Here is an 18,843-nt window from a genome sequence, read left to right on the forward strand (position 1 = left end):
AAATAACCTAAAATGGCCCAATAACAAAGAAATCAGCAGTAGCATGAATTTCATGCTCCAGGCAGTCCCAATTCATTGTTAAACTATGAAAAGGAGAATGAAAAGATTTCATGGCCAGGTGGAGAGATAAGCTACTCACTTTCAGCAATACTAGGATTCTACTCATGAATAGACATAACTATACTGATTCTGAATACATATGTATATTACTATTTCTTTATGGAAGTGGAAAAAATATAAATATGAGATGCCAAGAAGCACACGTCTAATGTGATACATGTTGCTGAAATCATCATAGTTAAGCTGTCCATGTGCCAACTAACCCACGTCAACAAGTTAATTTCTGCATCCTAATAGGTGCCTTGTATTAAGAGAGATAAAATTTGCTTTGAAGAATTGACTAAATCAGTTAATAGTAGGAAGAAAGATTTCTTAAGAGAACATTGATGTCAAAGTTTGACAGAAGGAATTATAGCAAACACTTACATAATCTGTAGCAGCCGATCATTCACTCTTGTACTAAGCGAAGGAGGTATCGTCTTATCAATGTTGGTTTGCATTAAATATCTAAGGGAAGAAAAAGCAAAGAAACTTAATATATCAAGAAGAGATCTTGTGTCATTGATTCTGCTATTTGAAAATAGATAGTAAATAAACCATTGGTGTAAGACTTACAGAACTTTAAGCTGGGATAATTTTCCTAATACATCAGGTATCATTCCAGTCAAGTTATTGTAAGATAGATCCCTGAAATTAACAACCAAATTAGAGTTCCAAGTCATCCCTTGAACAAAGAATCCAAGGTACAAGAAAAGTTCACATCTCTAACAATATCATATCAGTACTCTACACATAATTAATCAAATTGGTGTAGACTCCATAGACACATGTAGGTCTCACGCAATAGTGGTGGTCTAGTTATAGAGCACGAACAAAAAGGGTCGATGATAAGCAATATTGTAACGCCCCGGCCCGGGCGGTCCCCACCCGGACCGAACTGGGAACGCCACCAGAATTAGCCATCGGGTTAACGACTAGCTCCACAGACCATCGAAGGTCCTTTCAGCGTGCTTTGTCCTCACTCGCACGCACCCTGAAAAACTTCCCAGGAGGTCATCCATCCTCAGATTTCTCCAAACCAAGCACGCTTAACTTTGGAGTTCTTAAGTTTGGGCTTCCAAAAAGGAAGATGCACCTTGATGATATGGATAGTACCATCTAACCTTTTAAGCCATAATTAACCAGAATCTCAAAACCGGGGTGATCCGGATGCAGCTCAGGGCATAGGAGGAGTTAGGGAGAAGGAAGGGGGCATTTGGGTCTTTGGACACATTAAGGGTTTTGGCTCTTTTAAAGAGCACTGTTCACGAATGAGAAAGGAGGCCGGTTCGTGTTTTGTGGCCCGCCGCCATCTCTCTTCTTCTTCCTCCCTCCTCGCCAGCGCCGACACCGGCCGCCGGCTGCCGCCATTTCCCTTCTCCTCCTCGCGACTCTGCTGTCGGACTTCTCCCCCTCGCGACTCTGCTGTGGGACTTCTCCCCCTCCTCGCGACGATGCTGCCGGATAGACCGACCACAAGCTCTTGCTCCCCTTTGTGGATTGGCCTTGCGTGGAAGATATGAGATTGATGAGGGTGGCGGATCGAGATCGGTTGTGGACACTACGTCGCAAACCCTAGGCCAAGTTGATTCATAGTCTTTTGTGTTTTATTCTTTACTTCTTTGGCTGTTTACCTCCTTAGGAAAGTCGCGCTTTCTCATTGCTGACCACTGACATCCATCTTCGTATTCAAGAGAAGTTCTAGTTTCACAGCAATCCAACATTTTTGGAGTCAATTCATGCATCATTAAAATTTGATGTCATTCACTGGCCATTTCCATTTTATGCTCATGCTTTCACACTCTTGATGACTCGTTGACTCATGGTTGGTGAAAGTTCAAAGAGAAAACAAGAATGAGAAGCCAAGCTTCACAATTTACTGATCACAGCACCAAACATTCAGATTGGAGTTGAACAAGGGCCACCTCCCTTTGGTTGTCTGGGCAGGCATGGAGCTTGGCATCATACACAGATTACAAATTCGGCGCTTCAGCTGACTCATACCCATCTACTCGTCAGGGCCACGACGACTCGATCAACACCGCGATCAGCTTACCCATCCATCCGAGGGCGCCCCCGGGGCCAGGGTACGTTATTGTACTCCTTATTCATACTCGTCACTTATTTTATTGCTCTATTTATGCGGCTACTTATATATTCGTGGGACCCGCCTCGAGCATCGGGGTACCAGAGACCGGGGCAACTTGGTCGCTGGCTACAGGTACCGTTGACCAGGGGACTTCGGATGACTTGGTCAACACCGAAGACAACCCACCACGGGGTCATGGGGATGCGGTCAACCTTCCAGACACGACACACCGACAGGTTCGTCTTCTCAGCTTCCCGACAGGAACAAATTTGGCGCCGTCTGTGGGAACGCACCTGGTCTGGAACGTGAAGACGGACGACCCGGAAAGTTCCGACACCTCATGGCCTTGAGGGGTTTCGACGAGTATATCGTATCCTCCTCACTCCACGGGTATTCGGGAGTCGAGAAATTGAGTCAGATCCTCTGCTGGTCGGTAGGTTAATTTTTCAGCTATATATCCTCTTTCGGTCATAGAATTTATCATAGTTTTTCGAGCGAGGACTCCCGTGTCAATCGGCAGGGTTTCCATCATATCCGAGCCACCGGCTCGATGCCAAAGGCCCCCGAGTCGATCGGGCGGACGTGTATATTATCCGAGCCACCGGCTCGATGTCCAAGACCCCGTGCCGATCCGCCGGGAGTATATTATCCGAGCCATCGGCTCGATGTCGAAGACCCCGTGCCGATCCGCCGGGCGTATATTATCCGAGCCATCGGCTCGATGTCGAAGACCCCGTGCCGATCCGCTGGGTGTATATTATCCGAGCCATCGGTTCGATGTCGAAGGCCCTGTGCCGATCGAGCGGGCGTGTATATTATCCGAGCCACCGACTCGATGCCCAAGACCCCGTGCCGATCTGCCGGGCATATATTATCCGAGCCATCGGCTCGATGTCGAAGACCCCGTGCCGATCGATCGGGCGTGTATATTATCCGAGCCACCGGCTCAATGCCCAAGACCCCGTGTCGATCGACCGGGCGTATATTATCCGAGCTATCGGCTTGATGTCGAAGACCCCGTGCCGATCGGCCGGGCGTATATTATCCGAACCATCGGCTCGATGTCGAAGACCCCGTGCTAATCGGTCGGGCGTATATTATCCGAACCATCGGCTCGATGTTGAAGACCCCGTGCCGATCGGCCGAGCGTATATTATCCGAGCCCCTAGCTCGTTGATGAAGACCCCGCGCCGATCGGCCGGGTGTATATTATCCAAGCCCTGAGCTCGTTGACGAAGACCCTGCGTCGACCGACCGAGTGTATATTATCCGAGCCCCTAGCTCGTTGATAAAGACCCCGCGCAGACTGGCCGGGTGTATATTATCTGAGCCCCGAGCTCGTTGATTAAGACCCTGCGCCGATCGGCCGGGTGTATATTATCCAAGCCCCGAGCTCTGTCAGGGACTCCCGCGTCAATTGGCCGGGTTTGAGTTATATTAGAAGACCGTCGAGCGGCGACATTAAACTCTAGAGTCGAACCGACGACTATAAAAACCCCGTCTTGAAAACCGTCGAGTGGCGACGTTAAACTCTAGAGTCGAACCGGCGACTATAAAAACCCCGGCTTGAAGACCGTCGAGCGGCGACGTTAAACTCTAGAGTCGAACCGGCGACTATAAAAACCCTGGCTTGAAGACCGTCGAGCGGCGACGTTAAACTCTAGAGTCGAACCGGCTCCCGGCTTGAAGACTGTCGAGCGGCGACGTTAAACCCCTGCCTTCGCGGACCAGTCCGTCGGATATTCTATCTCCCCCGTTCGGGGTCGAGATTATCAGAGTATGTATCTCCCCCGTTCGGAGTCGAGCGGTCGCCAGGCATTTTATCTCCCCCGTTCGGGGTCGAGCGTTATTCACTGGTCTCGGACCAGCTTTAGATATTCTTTCTCCCCCGTTCGGGGTTGAGCTTATCAGAGCATCCATCTCTCCCGTTCGGGGTCGAGTGTCTTTACGGGTCGCGGACCAGCTTATCAAATATATTCTATCTCCCCCGTTTGGGGTCGAGTGATCGTCACTGGTCTCGGACCAGATTCGGATATTGTATCTCCCCCCGTTCGGGGTCTAGTGATCATCACTGGTCTCGGACCAGCTTCGGATATTGTATCTCCCCCGTTCGGGGTCGAGTGATCGTCACTGGTCTTGGACCAGCTTCGGATAATGTATCTCCCCCGTTCGGGGTCTAGTGATCATCACTGGTCTCGGACCAGTTTCAGATAGTGTATCTCCCCCGTTCGGGGTCGAGTGATCGTCACTGGTCTTGGACCAACTTCGGATATTGTATCTCCTCCGTTCGAGGTCTAGTGATCATCACTGGTCTCAGACAAGTTTCGGATATTGTATCTCCCCCGTTCGGGGCCGAGTGATCATCACTGGTCTCGAACCAGCTTCGAATATTGTTTCTCCCCCGTTCGGGGTCGACTGATCGTCACTGGTCTCGGACCAGCTTCGGATATTGTATCTCCCCCGTTCGGGGTCGACTGATCGTCACTGGTCTCGGAACAGCTTCGGATATTGTATCTCCCCCATTCGGGGTCGAGTGGTCGTCACTAGGCTCGGGTTAGCTTATCAGATCTCTTATCTCACCCGTTCGGGGTCGAACATCTTTAATGATGGCGGGCGAGAGTAGGTCCACTGGTTTCGGACTAGGATATCTCACGGGCGCTATGCCCGCTCGGCTAAAGACTTTCGCGTCCATGCGCCTGCATTTCCCGGACTACGCTTCCATTCAGTTCACGGGTGATGCGTCCGCTTGGCATCATTCGCCCGACATCTATTCACCTGATCGACATTCTTCCGATCGTCCGGTCGGTATCTTCGCGGTCACACGTTCGGCCGCCGGCTGCCGCCGTTTCGTGTTTTGTGGCCCGCCGCCATCGCTCTTCTTCTTCCTCACTCCTCGCCAGCGCTGACACCGGCCGCCGGCTGCCACCGTTTCCCTTCTCCTCCTCGCGACTCCGCTGTGGGACTTCTCCCCCTCGCGACTCTGCTGTGGGACTTCTCCCCCTCCTCGCGACGATGCCGCCGGATAGACCGGCCACAAGCTCCTACTCCCCTTTGTGGATTGGCCTTGCGTGGAAGATATGAGATTGATGAGGGTGGCGGATCGAGATCAGCTGTGGACACTACGTCGTAAACCCTAGGCCAAGTTGATTCATAGTCTTTTGTGTTTTATTCTTTACTTCTTTGGCTGTCTACCTCCTTAGGAAAGTCGCGCTTTCTCATTGCTGACCGCTGACATCCATCTTCGTATTCAAGAGAAGTTCCAGTTTCACAGCAATCCAGCATTTTTGGAGTCAATCCATGCATCATTAAAATTTGATGTCATTCACTGGCCATTTCCATTTTATGCTCATGCTTTCACACTCTTGATGACTCGTTGACTCATGGTTGGTGAAAGTTCAAAGAGAAAACAAGAATGAGAAGCCAAACTTCACAATTTACTGATCACAACACCAAACATTTAGACTGGAGTTGAACAAGGTCCACCTCCCTTTGGTTGTCTGGGCAGGCATGGAGCTTGGCATCATACACAGATTACAGATTCGGCGCTTCAGCTGACTCATACCCAGCCACGACGACTCGATCAGCACCGCGATCAGCTTACCCATCCATCCGAGGGCGCCCCCCCCCCCCCCCGGGGCCAGGGTACGTTATTGTACTCCTTATTCGTACTCGTCACTTATTTTATTGCTCTATTTATGCGGCTACTTATATATTCATGGGACCCGCCTCGAGCATCGGGGTACCAGAGACCGGGGCAACCTGGTCGCTGGCTACAAGTACCGTTGACCAGGGGACTTTGGATGACTTGGTCAACACCGAAGATAACCCACCACCGGGTCATAGGGATGCATTCAACCTTCCAGACACGACACACCGGCAGGTTCATCTTCTCAACTTCCTGACAGGAGCACGGGGTATTACAATCACCCCCACTTAAAGACACAACGTCCTCGTTGTGTAACCACGAATCACACCATAGACAAATCCCAGAATCTCCCTCGCTAGGTGGTGCCCCTGCCACAGGCGCACTCACGGTCGCAAGGTGGCTCTGATACCATCTGTAACGCCCCGGCCCGAGCGGGCCCCACCCGGACCGAACCGGGAACGCCACCAGAATTGGCCATCGGGTTGACGTCTAGCTCCACAGACCACCAGAGGTCCTTTCAGCGTGCTTTGTTCTCACTCGCACGCACCCTGAAAAACTTTCTGGAGGTCACCCATCCTCAGATTTCTCCAAACCAAGCACGCTTAACTTTGGAGTTCTTAAGTTTGGGCTTCCGAAAAGGAAGGTGCACCTTGGTGATATGGATAGTACCATCTAACCTTTTAAGTCATACTTAACCAGAATCTCAGAACCGGGGTATTACAAATATGGTCAAGATTGGCAATCTAGAATGACCAAATGGAAATGCGTACTATATACCATTGATGAAATGATTGTATGCGTACAATTATGAACATTAAAGAATGATGATATGACATTCTCTTTATTCTGTAAGATAATTTATGTAAGATGGACATAAAACATAAGTGGAAAATTTCAGAAGAGAAGCTAACAATAAATAGTAGTTTGTACTTTGAGAAAGTAACCGTGGAGTACTAGTTACAAAAATGAACTTTAATTGTAAAAAATATAAAAATTTTAGCGGACAATAATACAAAATTTACAAGTATTGCAGAAAACTCAAAGTTGCATGCCGGAAGTTCAGAAGACACCAACCGATCCTACTATAACCACAGCATTTTCTATGTTAGCTCCAATTGTGAAAAAAAGAATAATAGGATAAGACATTATAGGTAGATAGAATTATCTGTAAGTTTGGGGTTTCCAGTATCTGCACAAGATATGCATTTTAAGTACTTAGTACTCAGAACCAAGACAATTATATAAGTATCCTTCAATAACAAACACAGAAAGGAAAGGACTTCCAAGATTACTTTCATAGTCAAGGTGCAAGTATATAAATATATAATCATGGTACTTATCATAAAGCATCAGCACTTACAGATAATTGATTGCTGAAAGTTCACTGAAGGAAGGGGATATTTCACCAGTCAGTTCACTATAAGACAGATTTCTGCAAGCAATCAAATTAATCTTATAAATTTAAATATTTGAGTATTTTAGAACAGTTATCTTTTTAATAATCATTTTTTTTCTTCAGTGGATAACTCACACAGCTGTGATACTTGGGGGCTCTGAAATATAGCTACAATTCAAACCAGCCCATCTACATTCCACTGGTGAACAGGGATCACCTGTCCATTGCTTCTTCACTTCATATTGAGCCTTGACGGCGTTAATGGCATCAACTAGTTATCAATAGCCAATAAACAAAGAAATCAATCAGCACATTGCATTAACTATTGTTTGTGAAGATCCATGCAAATTAAAAAAAAAAAGACAAACAAAGCAAGCATGACCACGACCCAATTAAGAAAGTAATAGAATAGATCTGAAAAGAAATTGTTAGTTTTTGTCTGAATAGCAAAGTCTTACATAGAAAACTAAAGAACATAACCTGCTGTAAATCTAATAGCAGACTATTTTGAACTCAGGCAGTTTTATGCCATCAACATATCCTATCATACAAGCAAATTATTAATAGTAGGTATTGTTTTGGTTGAGGTGGTCGACGCTGCAGACGAATCCCGCCACAAGATAGGGAGGGGGGTAGTCAGCTTGCCAGATCTCGCCGTTGAGAAAGATGTCGACGGCCCTGGACTGATTGGGGAGGAGGGCGTCGAACTCGGAGAAGTATAAGTTGGCGTAGAACTGATTGTAAGGAAACCCGGTGTCGGCGAAGTCCCACTCGAATGCAATGTCAGTGATGCCGCCGAAGCCGGAGGGGGTGACCGCCGTCTGCATGACGGCCACCGGCACTCTGTACTCGTCATTGGAGGCGTATTCCATCTGCTGAGTGGTGTTGATGTTGGTCCAATAAGGAGCATTCGTCAACTCTATCCAGATGCGATCGTACGGATCCGTCGGATACCTAATTTAATTATGCAACCGCAACACCATCTCAAACCCATTTACAAATATTGCATTTTATCAACAGCAAAGAAAAACAAAAGAAAAAACCTTAATATTTTTATTTCAACATTAATATAGCAACTAGGAGGGCTGCTCAATAAATATACAAAAAAAAAAAAAAAAAAAAAAAAAAAACCTTGTAACTTCTTAATTTATCTCCTCATAAATAATCGTAGGATTGACCGTGTGGGACCATTGAAGTCACAGATTCCACCTTTACTATCATCGAGTTTGAGAACAAACCCAATAAATATCCTAACCATAAACACCTCCTTAATTTATTATTTAATTTTAAAATAATAATTATTTTAAATATTAAAATATTGAATTAGCTTGGATTAAACAGGTTCAAGGAGCCATCGAGCTAGTATTAAATGAGCACAAGATAGGCTCAAATATTAAATCAGCCCGCTCGAGCTCGATCAACTCTGAGCTCTAGTCAAGCTTTGATCGAGCTGTTCGGATTAGCTCATTTGCATCCCTACAACAGAATATGATTTCCATAAAAAAGGTAAGCCATAATCCAAAAACTCAGGCTTACCCATATAATTACTGAAAAAATTGATATTCTGTCGGTGGTTACCCAGGCCATGAAAGCTGGGTTCCATCGATAACTATCGACGGAACACAACTTCCGTTAGTAATATTAGGGAATACTACAGGAATTGTTTCCGTTAGTAAGTCCGCCTAAAAATACTGTTTCTATCAAGAAAACTTACCATGGAAATTTAATATTACGGAATTTATATTCCATCAGTGTATACCGACAGAATTTAAATTCCATCAGTAAAATCATTTTCGACAAATTATTTTCCAACAAATAATTTTTCGTTGTCATTCCGTCATTAAACTAGTGCACCGACGGAATTACAATGGATGATTCCGTCGGTAATCCCTTTTTAAAGTAAAATAATCGTCAACTTTAATTAAATTGCTCCAATTTAATTAAATTTATAATATAGCAATTAGGAGGGTATAATTATGAACCATAATTATTAAAAAATAATTAAATAATTTTGATAAGTTTAAATAATTTTAATTAAATTTATAAAAAAAAAATTAATATAATAGTGTTGTAGGTGAGGATTTTTTAAATTTTTGTCTATTAAAGTTGTAAGAATTAAACAAGAAGATACATTTAGTTTCCTTTTTAAGTGTATATATGTCACTGATCTTATGGTTTGAGTTACACCCAAATTTCGCCTGACGAAGACTTGAAGATAGAAACTGTCATTGACTAACGTGAACAAAAAGGAATCTATATGTCTCAGCTCCAAAGACGATATGAAGGGTATTCCATTGTCGGTATTCACCAGACAAATCGATACAGAACTGTTGGCCACCACAACGATCAAAGTCTCTGCTCTATATGTATAAGACTCGTTTTGTATGCTCATTGTCATCAGCATGTTAACATCGATGTAAACATCGAATTCCAAAGGATTGACTGTGTTAGCCTTATGGAGTCCATCGTAGTTGTTGTACAAGAAGTAAGCACGCACCAAGTACTTGTAGTATTGCACCACCGGTTGCAACGTGTAGCAGCTACGCGTGCTGTTGGGGAAGCTGCGCAAGGTGGTTAATTGCTGTCGGAAGGAGGATAAGTAGGTCGAGCCAATGGTGTAGTCTTTGTCCAAGTCTATGTAAGCATCGTCGGAAACATAGATCAAGCCAGTGGTGCTATCGACATAGCTGGTGCCATCACCGATCCCGCAATCGATGCTTATGAAAGAGGTAGAATTTGTAGATGTTCATATGGAAGATTTAAAGTTAAATGGTGTACATATGAGGACAATCTGATACATGAAGCTCCCATCAATATAGGATCCCTAAAAAGGGTCAATTGTATGCGACCTTGCTCCCATCAATATATGATCCCTAAGAAGGGTCAATTGTATGCGACCTTAGTTGGTATTGCGAGAGACTGTTTTCTATGACTCCGACTTCCAAATCGAACGACAACAACTTTAAATGGTACATAACTGAATCAATTTATACCTGGAGGGGGCTGGCAATGAAGCCCAAGAACATTAATCAGTAGAATTTGCAGGAGAAGCCAAAACCAGTAGTAGCTTGAGCCTGATCTCTTCTCCATTGCCTGCTTCTCCAACTGAATTTTGAGCTGTGATTTGGATGGATGCAGAGAGATTATATAGAGCAAGTTGATTCAAATTTTATGATGTTGTATTATAAATACTACAAAATAGTGAAACAAATTAAATAAAAATGATTAAACCCTTCATTGACTTTGATCTTATTTATTAACCTTGAACTGATCTCATGAAATAACAATAATGACAATAATAAGAAGAAGAAAAGGAGTTGAAAACATGATTAATTGTTAAGTGTTATGCAATGAATTTACTGAATTTTTTTTCTATATATTTTATTTTGTTGGCAGCAAGTTACATAATTATAAAAACTCTAAATCTCTTTTAGCTCGAGCCGATTCAAATAGAATAATTCATTAATAAGTGACGTAATGAGAATGTTTAAAGTATTTTCAATCGCTGTTTTTAATAGTAAGACTTTTTAAAATAATTCCTGAATTTTTAATTAACTTTATCTGCAACAAGTTGACTTTTAAAAATAATTCTGGACAAGGAATTATTTGTAAAAATATGGATCCAAGATCTTAATGAGTTGAATATCAACATATAAGCAGAGTTACAAAAACTAAGGATCTTAAATTTATATGATATTATGAAATATATATATATATATATATATATATATATATATATATATATATATATATATATATATATATATATATATATATATATATATATGAAACAAGAAAAGGAAGACAGAAAAAATTTAATTAGTAATAATAAAATAAAATAAAATAAAAATTTAAATATAAATGATGGAGTATATTGATATAGAAGGATCCGTATAATTGATTTCATTTATTCAGATAAGGTTTAGTTGTTGTCATTATTATAATACTTTTGGATATAATAATTTTGACATTTTAATTAACGGTGCAAGTAAATTTAAGTATTATCCAAATCACGTAGCCAATTTTTATAACACCTAAATCACATACTATATTTTTAAAATACCCCTCCTCTTTCTTCCTAGATTTATCAATCAGTTTCATCTAAAATTGACTGATTGATCTAAAAAATTTCAAATTACTTCAAATCAAAACCAATATACTCTTCAAAACCTTCTTACTATATTTATGCATTCAGAGCTGAATTTGATAGTGTAAATTGAGGGCAGTAAATTTTTAAACTTACAAAAGTATAATAAAATTTATCACAAGCTCATTATAGGGCCTAGGACAATGATATTCTCTAATCAACACTACGAATGAGTTCCTAAAGACTAGAACTTTCTTAATTTTAAAAATACCATACTTTTAAATTTTTAAATTGTGTAGGCCCATTAGTCAGTGGACTTAGAAAACTCCGAATCATTTCAAACTAAAACTAATATACTCTTGAAGTTTTGTTAATATATCCATGTCCTCAATTCGATAGAATAAATTGAGAACAATGACTTTCTAAACATATAAAAGCTTGATAAAATTTGTCATAAACTTAACGCACTCCCAATCAAGTCCGATCGAATAAGGGGAACTGAGTACTAGTACGGTTCAATGACTTTTGATGACTCAATCTATCCGGTGATTATCATCTGCTCAGCTAGAAAGTTTAGTCGGACCTTAAGAGAGAGGTTTGGTCCATCGGACGGATGGGTCAACCGCTGAAAAGCATTCGCTCGAAGACGTATAGGGAAACCTTTCCTTGTTTCGTCGGAAGACCTTGGGGGTGTGACCTCCCATAGCTATTCAAGTGGTCTTTCATGAGTGTCCAACCAGGACTCAAGGGATTATTCCCTTACCCTTTCTCTCTTCTCGAGGGATTAAGCTAATCATTCTAATTAGTCTTTATGTGTTGGCTTGAGGTCAGACCACTTAAGTTGACTCCATATGGATTTTGACCATCATGTCAGCCAATACTCTTTACTTCAATACCCACTTTAAGGGTCCCACCCTACTCCATCAAAATTATTCTTGTCTGAAGTAGTTGAAGATGGACAACTGATAAGATGACTGCGTACTAACAACAAGAAGACCTTGAATAGGAAAGTCTAAAGCCACCAATGAGTATGCCACGTCACAAAGGGAAAAGGGAGACAAAAATATCGACAGAGGAGCCAAGAAGGGGTCCTCACGCAATTTAAAGTTAATATTCTCAAAATAAAATATAGGAATAAGATGCTCTAATTAAAGTTAACAAGAATTAAACAAGAATATATATGTCACTAACCTTATGGTTTGAGTTGCACCCAAGTTTAGCTTGGCATGGACTTGAAGATAGAAGTTGTTATTGACCAGCTTGTACAATGAAGGGAACTCCATTGCTGGTATTCACCACTCACCAGGCAAATCGATACAGAATTATTGGCCACTGCAACGATCAGAACCTCTGCTCTATATGTAACAGACTCATTTTGTATGCTCATTGTCATCAACATGTTAACATCGATGTAAACATCGAATTCCAAAGGCTTGATAGTGTTAGCTTTGTAGAGTCTGTCATAGTTATCGTATAAGAAGTAGGTGCACACCAAGTTGTTATGCAAAATGATGTCCACATATTTCCACAATAGCATGATATTATCCACTTTGGGCCTAGGTCCTATCTTAACCTACTTCGGGCCTCCCTACGAGCATCCGGTCACCTTGACCTACTCCGGACCTCCCCGCGATCATTCGATCACCTTGACCTGCTTCAGGCTTCCCTGCGAGCATCCGATCACCCTGATCTACTCGCCTCCCCGCGAGCATCTGGTTACCCTGACCTGCTTAAAGCCTCCCCGCGAGTATCTGGTTACCCTAACCTGCTTCAAGACCTGTTCCGGGCCTCCCCGTAAGCAGTTTGATCCAGTCAATCTTGACTTACTTCGGGTCTATCCATGAACATCCGGTCACCTTGACCTGCTCCGGGCCTCCCCGCGAGTATTCGGTTACCCTAGCCTACTTCGGGACATGTTTTGGGACTCCCTATAAGCAGTTTGATCCGGTCAATCTTGACTTACTTCGGGTCTATTCATGAATATCCGGTCACCTTGACCTGCTTCAGGCCTCTCTGCGAGCATCCGGTCACCCTGACCTACTCACCTCCCTGCAAGTATCCGGTCACCTTGATCTGCTCCAGGCCTCCCCGCAAGTATCAGTCATCCTGACCTACTCTGGGCCCATCCTCAACTTCATTCAAGGCCACCCTACATGCCATCTAGTCTGGATCATGGCTCTGATACCATTTGTTGTGCAAAAGGATGCCACATATCTCCACAATGACATGATATGTCCACTTTGGGTCGTAGACCCTCATGACTTTGCTCTTGGATTATACCCAAAATGCCCCATGCCAATGGAGATATCATGCATCCTTTTAACCCCATAATCTTTTATCAATTTTTTTCAACGTAGGACTTTGATTGAATCCCAACACAAGTATTTGTAATATTGCGCAACCGGTCGCAACATGTAGCAGCTCCGCGTTCTGTCGAGAAGCTGCACAAGGTGGCCAGTTGATGCTGGTTGGAGGATAAGTAGGTCGAGTCAATGGTGTAGTCTTTGTCTGAGTCTATGCAAGCGTCGCTGGAAACATAGGTTAAGCTAGTGATGCTATCGTAATAGCTTGTGCCATCACCGATCCTGCAATCGATGCTTATGAAAGACAAAGAATTTGTAGATGTTCATATGGAAGATTTAGGATAATTTGAAAGTTAGACGATGTGCATATGTATCAATTTATTTATACGTGGAGGGATCATACCGACCATCAAAATAAATTAGAAAACACAATGATTCATCGATCTAGTATTTTGTTTTACTTTTAGATTGGGTAGAGCTATTGTTGTTACTTTTAAATTTGGGGTTGTCTTTGTATGTTTTGATTGCACCATTCCGTTGGCCATTTCCATGGTTTTGAAATCATTAATTATGACAATCGGTAGGTCAATGAAATCTTCTCAACTCAAAGTCATCTCGATCGTTTTCTTTTGGCTCTTCTTTTGAGAAAAAAGATACTATCAAAATAATATCTTTTTATGATAAATCTATCTGACCAGAATCTGGTTGGCAATACATGCATGTAATTAATATATAGAGATGATATTACTAAAATATCTTTAATAATAACTTATAAAGTGTATGTTGGCTGATCAAATTCTAGACATTTAGCATTGTCCATCTTTTTATCAGTTGAAGAAGACTGCATGGGTAATAAAGTTTGCTTTGTGTGCATAACTTGCATAATAACCACGTTGGATGTCCAATAACGATATACCAAAGTTCATTTGCATCGATCTAGGGATGAATTGACAGAGATATTAGAGATGAGTAAATCATCTTTTACCACATGTGCAACTTGTAAAAGGCAAAAGATCAATGAAATACGTACCACTTCATCGTCTCAAGGTGCCTATTAGTATCAATTAGCATCTCTGAAACTAATTAATCTAACAATTGGCTATTATTGATATTGTTAGATATACCAACCTTACCGACGTAGTTTTATTGGCGTCAATTGAGATAGGCTTGTGGATAGTATCTAAAATTGGCTGAGATAAAAAATTTAATCAAGGTAGGAATATTCTCAACGACGACAAAGAGGGCCAGTTATACCACGGTGAGAGAAACTCAATGAATTTATATCATGTATTTGTGTTAGTTTTATTCATTTTAATATCCTCATCAGTCATCTTTGGATATGAAAGTTAGGGAGGTGAAGATGTTAAAGTTATACAAGGATAGATAAAATAAAAAATAAAAATATTAGAGAGAAAGTCGAGATTATATCTATTAAGGAAAAAAAATCTTTAAGAAATGTATGTAGACGACCAATAGATATTCCAGTTAAGAAATGTGTTCGGGATTCAATCAAAGTCCTATATTGGAAACATTTGGAAAAGATTATAGATTTAAAAGGATGTAAGATATCTCCATAGGTATGAAACTTTTTGGATAGAGCCCAAGAGCAAAGTAATAAGGGTTTAGGTTCAAAGTGGACAATATTATGTCATTGTAGATATATGTGAACATTCTTTGGACACAAAAGGCTTATGTCATTATGGAGGTATGTGCATATCCTTTACACAACAAATGGTGTCAGAGTTACGATCTAGACCAGATGTCATGTGGGATGATCTTGAATGAAGTTGGGGAAGGCCTGAGCATGTTAGGATGACCGGAAGCTTGCGGGGGAAGTCCCGAAGTAAGTCAGGGAAACCGGATGCTCGTGGGGAGGCCCATAACAGGTTAAGAGTGTTGGATCAAGTCGTACGTGAGAGGGGGGGGGGTGAATCACGTGGTTTTCAAAAATTCTCTTTTCGTCGTTTTAAAATCCGAGTGCAAGCGCGGTGAAAAAGAAAAAAACACGAAAAGCAGGCATGAGAGGAACACAAGCAGTTTACTTGGTTCGGAGCCTTCGGCGACTTTTACTCTAAGACTCAGGTCCCGCGGACCTATCGATGGACAATTCATTATAAATCTCTTTCGGTACCTCCGGGAGAGAGAATCGAAGTGCAAGTAAAGTTAGAACAAGTGCAACACCATGCACTTGTCCTTTTGCAGTATTTAATTACACACAAAAAAAATTTACCAACACTTTGGAGATTAAAGTGGGAGCGCTCATGTCGATGTTGTTCTGCCAGCCATGATCGGAAGTCCTTGGAGCAATCGTCGAGCGTAGCAGCTTTGCAGCGGAGTCGTAGCAGAAGCCTGGAGCAATAGGAAGTTTAATCAGATACGCGGTAGCTCGTATAGGAGTTGTTGTAGAAGCTTTAGGCGAGTAGCCTTAAATAGAGCATGGAAGGTGCCTCCAATGAGGCAAGTTTGATCCTGAACAGTCCAGGACTTTTCTGCTGCGACGCTAAAATTTTAGCCATGGAAGATGTCTTCTATGAATAGTACGAAAACACCTTCACTGCTTGAAGGTACCTTCGAACATTGTTCATCCGAAGGTAATTTTCTTCTTTTGCCCCGCAAGACAATGTTAGTCCAAAAATACCCTGTAAAATAAGTATTAGAGCAATTTAATAATAATATAGAGTAGTAATTAGTTCCTGTCCTTCCAGGACTAGGAACTAGTCAAGGTCTCAACTTAGGGATCCCAAATGAACCTAAACTGGACCGACGCCTACTGTCCTTTCAATCGAGACACGTCCTCATTTGATCACTCTCCTCCAGTGACTTACCTTAACTTACCAGTTTGCCAGACATTCGGTCAGCTCGTCGACCTATTTAGACTTTGTGCCAGTTATCCGGTCGTCCCGTTGACCTAGCTAGATTTCGTACTAGCTATTCAGTCGGCCCGTCGACCTAACTGGATTTCGTACCAGCTATCCGATCGGTCCATCGGCCTAGCTAGATTTCCTGCACACTTAATCAAGTGGTTAGATCACAACAAAGCCTAACTTAACTTACTTGTCATTCATCAAAATCCGAGTTAGACGGTTAGTGTAAACCGCACCAACAAAGAGTGACCGGATTATTGAGGATTCAATCAAAGTCCTACATTGAAAAGATTTAAAAGAGATTATAAATTTAAAAGAATGTAAGATATCTTTATTAGTATGAGACCTTTTGAGTAGATCTCAAGAGTAAAGTAATAAAGATTTAGATCTAAAGTGAATAATATTATATTATTATAGAGATATGTGAACATTAATGTAGAAGGATTTATTTATTATCTTCTATTTATTACCAATCTAATTCATCTTTTAACGGTTCAGAGATATCTATAGACATGTAAGAAAGTAGGTCATGTAACATGCATCAAGGCTGCCATGCATGACTAAAACATTACGTTAAATTTTAAAAAAATAACAATTAGTACTGAAAAATTCACAATAAGTCCAAAGTACATTATCCGCAAAATTATATATATCTATCATTCCTTAAACCAAAGAACAACCAATCATTATAAATCACAGAATAGATACTCAAATATCTAAATTGAATATTCATTAATACATAAAAGGAACAACCCAATATAACACTTCTTTACTAAGTAGTAACAATTATTGGCTAATAACATCCTTCAGCTCTTACCAAAAGATAATGTTGCATAAAATTCAATTCAATGTACATTAAAATGCAAAAATAATGAACTAAATATATAAGAAGGACAATGCTGATAAATCTCAAGATCCAGATTAAATCTTACCGTTACTCTCTATATATCAATCATAAAAGTACCTTTATTAAATGCCTCCTTTATGTGTTAATCATTATTCTAAAAGCTAGTAGTTGCACGTGATTTACCTCATCCGTGTTAGCCCTGAGACATATTAACGGGACATTAAGGACGAACGTATTAACCTTTTTACCACCATAAAAGTACCTCTATTAATTGAACTAACCCTTCTCTCTACTTGATTTGAGAATTAATCCTTATTCTTACATGGCCAAAATCCATTCAATAACCAAAATGGAATCAATTAAACCTCCATCCAATCGAAATCAAAACCCACCTAATACTGAATTAAGCCCAGCAAATAGTCAAGATTGAAGGGATGCATTTATAAGTTAACTCAAATATTGATAATTGAATTCAAAACATAACACACGCTCAAAATAAATCTCTGAATAATCAAATAATAAATAAAAATAAGTCTAGGGCACAAAAGGGGTGCATGTATTTTTAGTGTTTGGTAGCTTAACATGCATTAGGCTAAAAAATAGTATTATTTTGAAGATTTGAAGACCCTTGTTTTTTATCCAACAACTATCTTCTGTACCAATATTGATTTTTTTTTATACAACTTAACTCAATAGTTTTGAACGCTTGGGGTGGTGGTGAGATTATATAACATCATCAATATCTTATAAAAGATTAAAAATCATAATATCTATAAGATAATATATACTTAGTTTGTAAAGATAATTTAGATAGTTTGACCATATTAAGTCGTGTCATGTTAGATTAAAAATAGGAAAATAAAACATATAAAATATTATTAGTGTTGTGTAGCGGGGTCGGTAAGAGGAGGATGAATTGTCTATTAAAAATAAAATGAACCTTTCTCGTTCTTTCAACTCTAGTTAGTAACACAAGTATACTAAATAAAATAATAAAATTGAATAAAAAGTAAGAGGACAATCTATTTACTTGCTTACAACCTAAGTGGTTGTTAATCCAAGGTGTTGACTAAAGCTCCACTAGAAAAACTCCTTTATTGAATGTGGAGTAGCCTCTTACAGACATTTACAGCTCAAATAATGACTAGTAAGTGAATACAAAACTTGTAGTTCATTATTGTATCTTTCCTAGGTCCAGAGGTCTTTTTATAACTCCTAGGAAAACTTATCCGAGGTTGGAAGGCTCCTTCAACAAGGTGGAAGGCGTCTCCACACTACAAGAAAAAAGCTAATAGACAACGCTTTAAAAGCGTTGTCTTTGTTGGTGAAAAAGCGTTGTTAAAAGTACTGTTGTTAAAAGTCCGCTCTACGACAACGCTTTAAAAACGTTGTGGTTTATAGCAAAGACAACGCTTTTGCAACGCTTTAAAAACGTTGTTATTTTTTTCAAAGACAACGTTTTGCAACGCTTTAAAAGCGTTGTTGTTTTTGACAAAGACAACATTTTTACAA

The 18,843-nt window shown here is 40.9% G+C and overlaps 1 long non-coding RNA gene across 1 annotated transcript; it reads right to left on the reverse strand.

The window, feature by feature from the left end:
• Window positions 1-537: 537 nt before the first annotated feature.
• Window positions 538-7,416, reverse strand: LOC121987536. Its single transcript, XR_006113647.1, has 4 exons — window positions 7,366-7,416; window positions 7,195-7,266; window positions 676-747; window positions 538-567 (listed from the first exon to the last, which is right to left on the reverse strand). It is a non-coding gene; the product is annotated as an uncharacterized LOC121987536 (long non-coding RNA).
• Window positions 7,417-18,843: the final 11,427 nt, after the last annotated feature.

The sequence above is a fragment of the Zingiber officinale genome, chromosome 5B (assembly GCF_018446385.1).
Source record: "Zingiber officinale cultivar Zhangliang chromosome 5B, Zo_v1.1, whole genome shotgun sequence".
Taxonomy (NCBI): domain Eukaryota; kingdom Viridiplantae; phylum Streptophyta; class Magnoliopsida; order Zingiberales; family Zingiberaceae; genus Zingiber; species Zingiber officinale.